At 38.8% G+C, this 4776-nt stretch overlaps 1 pseudogene across 1 annotated transcript in view; it reads right to left on the bottom strand.

The window, feature by feature from the left end:
• Positions 1089-4776, bottom strand: part of LOC109230864 — a 4902-nt pseudogene continuing 1214 nt past the window's right edge. Inside the window, exon 2 of the transcript XR_002068717.1 lies at positions 1089-3237. The product of XR_002068717.1 is annotated as a subtilisin-like protease SBT1.9 (transcript). The remainder of the gene's footprint in view (positions 3238-4776) is intronic.

The following is a 4776-nucleotide window of genomic DNA, read 5'->3' as shown; positions in this document are numbered from 1 at the left end:
ATACATAGTTCATGGCCCTCCAAAATTTAGTTTAAGTTTCCTTTAAAAATTGGAATCGAGGTGCACCGTGCCGAATAAAATCTCAAAATGCATGGCCCTCGCTTAATTAATATTTTAATCCTTAGAAATCGAGCCGTACCATTTAGTTGAATTTCCATGGCCCTCGCAAACTTAAAAGTGCATAGTTGCTTTAGGCGCGCTATTTTAAAAATTACCTTCCTAAACTCGGGTGTGCATTTCATGTGACCCAAATCAAAATCTCAACAACGTCAAATAAAATGTGTCGCGGACTGTGGGTGCATTTCATGTGGCATGGTCCAAAGACGTGTTTTAGATAACGTTGAAATCTTCCTTTAAAAATAATTAAAAGCGGTTTAATAAGTTAAAATATACCATAAGCTAAAACATGTATTAAAATAAGATAATAGGCCAATTATGATAGTTTAAGCGACCGTGCTAGAACCACGGTATCCGGGGGTGCCTAACACCTTCCCTCGGGTTAACAGAATTCCTTATTCAGAATTTCTGGTTCGCAAACTTCAAAAGGAAAGTCGAATTTTCCTCGATTTGGGATTTTAAAATAAACCGATGACTTGGGACACCAGAAAACAAACTATCCCAAGTGGCGACTCTGAAGAAAAATCAAATAAATAATCCCATTTCAAATAATGTCACTTAAATTGGCAAAACTCCCTTGTACCACCTTTCGGGTGGGTAAAAAGGAGGTGTGACACTTGTTAACCACCCTTATACACCTTTGTATCATTTAAGACCAATAGGTTTAACTTCTTATCATATTAAAGATAATCTCTTCATGGATTTACGTCGACTACCTTATGGGTTGTAACACCATTGGTGCATTTTGTTTTAAGATTGTTTTTTTTTATACTCTTTAATTGTGTTTTCGCACAAAAATAACCGACCAAAAGTTGGTCGATTTATTAAAAAATACTTTGGTCGGTTTTTTAAAATGACCGGCCGAATTTACCGACCAAAGTTGGTCGACTTTTTTAATATTAATTTTTATTTATTTTAATTGCAAAAACCGACCAAAGTTGGTCAATTTCTTAAAAAATAAATTTCACGGGACTCAAAAATAGTTTGGGATAGGCACAAGCAATTCATACAGTATAGTACATGATTTCCATCTAGCTTTCCCTTTGTTCTTGTGTTTGGTACTTCCAAATCAAGAATCACATGGTCATACGCCTCCCAAGGCAAAATATATCATAAAGGAGCACAACTTATGACGAGATCTCTATAATGGGAGATGTCACTATAGGACTCCTAACAGAATGGTTTCCATTCTCTTCAACCCAAGTGATGGATCCAACATTTCTACTTTGACCCTCATCACCTAAATAACGAATTGTCAAAGTATAATTTTGTTTCTCATTTTTCTTCTTGAACATTATAGTTTGTGGTGATACTGAAACTGTAGTGTTCTTTGGAGCGTTTATCTTAGCTTTATAAGTAGCTGCACCTTGACCAACATTTGTAACTGTCCTCCTGAATTTCTGTTCCAACAATGTGAAGGGTCCCTCGAGGGGGTACAATGCAATGAACGACGGGTAATTGAGATCGGCTGATGGATTTGAGCAGTTGTGGTTGTCTGATGATCTTGCAATTGTCTTGAATTGCTCTTCTGTGAAATTCAGAGAGCATAGAAGATTTACGTAATCTTGTGGAGTAGCATCGTATACTAGGCCAGGATCAAGCGCTCTGTTGGGATCAACGTGTCCAGATCCCATGTCTAGGGGTGTGGCGGCCTTGTTAATGTCCGAGTCTTTAATAGGTTTTCGAGTGTTGTCCAAAGGATCTGCTGTGGTCATCATGCCAGAGCGAATCGCTGAAGGACTCCATTCAGGATGCACGCCCTTTAGCATTGCTGCAATTCCAGCAGCATGTGGTGCAGCCATAGATGTGCCTGATTCAAGAATGTAATCAGTGGACAATTCTATGTTCTCCCCAATACTCGTGGCAAATACGTTTGGTGGATATGCTGCAAGAATTAGTACCCCTGGTGCCAATATATCTGGCTTTGCAATTCCCATGTAGCTTCTGGAGGGGCCTCGTGCCGAGGATGCAGCAACAACTGGTGCTGGCGTTGCATCTAGATGCGTCTCTTGGAACGTGATGGTGGCTGTGGGATCGACAGTATTTTTACATAATTGATGACTTGTTTCCCTTCCTTTTTGTTAATCACAACTCCACGGTTTGGAAATGTAGCAGACCTGAACACTCCTGGATCCTCAGAAATAAAGATGCCTGCTTTAAGTCTTGCTCGAGTGACAATACGCATTTGATCAGAGAAATCCCCATTATCTTCACATATAATGATCGTACGTTCTGGATCAGATAGTTGTGATAATAATTCTTTCGAACTGCAATCAGCTAGAGTCTTGTTGTAAATCACTGTTGAATCCGTAACAAGAGCTCTTGCAGGAAACAAGCTCCACCCTCTAATTTTTAAGCCATTGCCCAAAGTCAAAGTACCTGCAAATGTCCGGTCAGTGTGGCCTGATGCCACGCACAAGATCCATGGAGATCCGTTGTTTAAACTTCCAATCCCCGGACCTCGATTTCCAGCTGAAGCTGAAACTAGGACTCCCTTCATCATAGCTCCAAAAGAAGCAATGGATATAGAATCCTCATACAAAGGAATGAAACGGAACCCAAAAGAAATAGATATCATATCAACACCGTCCGCCACAGCTTGGTCCATAGCAGCAATTAAATCTGAAGTAAAGGTTCCTTCATTAAAGCTAAACTTGTACACAGCTAGCCTAGCTCGTGGTGCCACTCCTCTTGCTGTTCCTGGTGCATATCCAAAATGGGAAACACCTTTGGCGAAATTTCCAGCAGCAATGGAAGCAACGTGTGTGCCATGACCATCAGTATCCCTTGCAGAATTCATGGAAATGTTCACAGTGGGATCATTAGCCAAAATTCCCTTATTGAAGTAATTAGCCCCAATAAGTTTTCTGTTGCACAATGAAGTGTTAAACTGTGTGCCGGGCTTGCAAATTCCTTTCCACCTTTTGGGGACTTCAGGCATACCATCATCTCGAAAACTCGCAGATTCAGGCCAGATGCCAGAGTCAAGAACACCAATGATCACATCTTGGCCTAATCCAGAAGCTGGCCATAGACCAGAGGAAGGGTTGAGTTTGAGGAAATCTGGTGTATGGGTAGTGTGAGGTTCCACAGTTGTATCTTTGTATGCTGAAACGAAACCTGGTAACTTCTTCAAAGCTTGTAGTTCATCTTGGGACAAAACAGCACTGAAGCCATGAAACACACTGTCATAAGAGTAAACAAGTTTTGGAGCAGAGTGGAATCTGTCTGCTGATGAAGGAACAGTAGCTTTAATGGAATCAATAGTGGAAGAATGCCAATGATGGTGATCAGCAAAGATATTAGGCATTAAGGATTTGTCCAAATGGACAATGTAAGTGGATCTTTGTGCTGTAGCTAACAAACAGAAGACATGAGCAGAAAGAAACCATGAAAGGAAGAGAAAATGAAAATAAGGCAACCCCATCTTAGATCTTTGTGTTGACTGCACACTGCACCTTCTTAAGCAACCGCAGATTCAAGTAATCTATATTGCTAGTCAAGTAAGGATTGAAAGTATAGTAAAAAAGGCGGCTAAGCTTTGTGTTTAAGTGAAATGAACCTATAAAAGTATCAGCTTGTATAGATGTCTGGTTCTTCTCACTGTTACCAATCTTGTAGGCTGCTTGGAAGGAACCAATAATGTAGTAATTTGCAAACATGGCCACACTTGTTATCCATTGAAGTCAATGTTATGTACTATTATATGATTTCTTGTTTTCTTGAACATTATTTTAATGATCTTGTGAGGCCAGATAAGACAGAATTATGATAAACTAAGTTAAGTGTATTCTCTTTTGAGCAAAAGAAAAGTCAATAATCAATGGGTGTTGCTTTCACTCTTTCTCCATGATCAAATTCTACATGTTAGGATAATAATATAATCTAACCTGACCACAAGGGCCAGACTTGCCCACTTGCTGATGAGTCAGCTACTGACATTATAAACATTTCTTTATTTGGAGAATCAATCAAAGGAGAATTGAAAAGATTAGGAAAGAGAACACGACAGAACTTAAAATTTTTAGGTAGAGAATAATAAATTCTTTAAATTTCGTAACAATGCAAGCAAAGCATTTGGATTTCCCCTCTTTTTTATCTCTTATTTCACGAATAGGAATTTCATACTTCATCATCAGTTGAATAGTATTTAAGAATTAACTGAGAAAAAAATTATAATCCTAGCAGGGAAAGTGAATAAGTGATTGAGTTTTTCCCCTCTTTTCTTCTATTCTTTTACTTTGTATAAGTAATTTTTTTCTCGTTCTAAATTTCCATAAATAAATTTCTGAAAGTCAGTATCCGATTACTTTTCATGATACTCTGTTCCCCATTTGGTAAAAATTGTAGGGGCATTAATAATGTAGGGGCACAGTAGTATCCTCTCTTGAAATTTAGTGGTAAAATTTTATTTTGTATTGTATTTGATGTTTACATTAAATTATATTGAATTACCGCGATTGAATCAAAAATTGAAATATCGAGGGTGAATAAATTTTTGTCGACATTAGTAGAGGAGATAATGCCATGGACCTTTTTCTGGGTCCCAAGTTTGATGAATGACTCAAAATCATTCACGTAATGCGACGAAATGGGGAGGCAGTGGCATGTGGGTTTTCTGGGGGGGGGGGGTGGGGGGGGTAGGTAGTGACGAATATC

Source organism: Nicotiana attenuata, chromosome 8, assembly GCF_001879085.1.
Source record: "Nicotiana attenuata strain UT chromosome 8, NIATTr2, whole genome shotgun sequence".
Taxonomy (NCBI): Eukaryota; Viridiplantae; Streptophyta; class Magnoliopsida; order Solanales; family Solanaceae; genus Nicotiana; species Nicotiana attenuata.
Note: the sequence above shows the minus strand (reverse complement) of the source record. Positions and strands in the feature narration are given on the sequence as shown.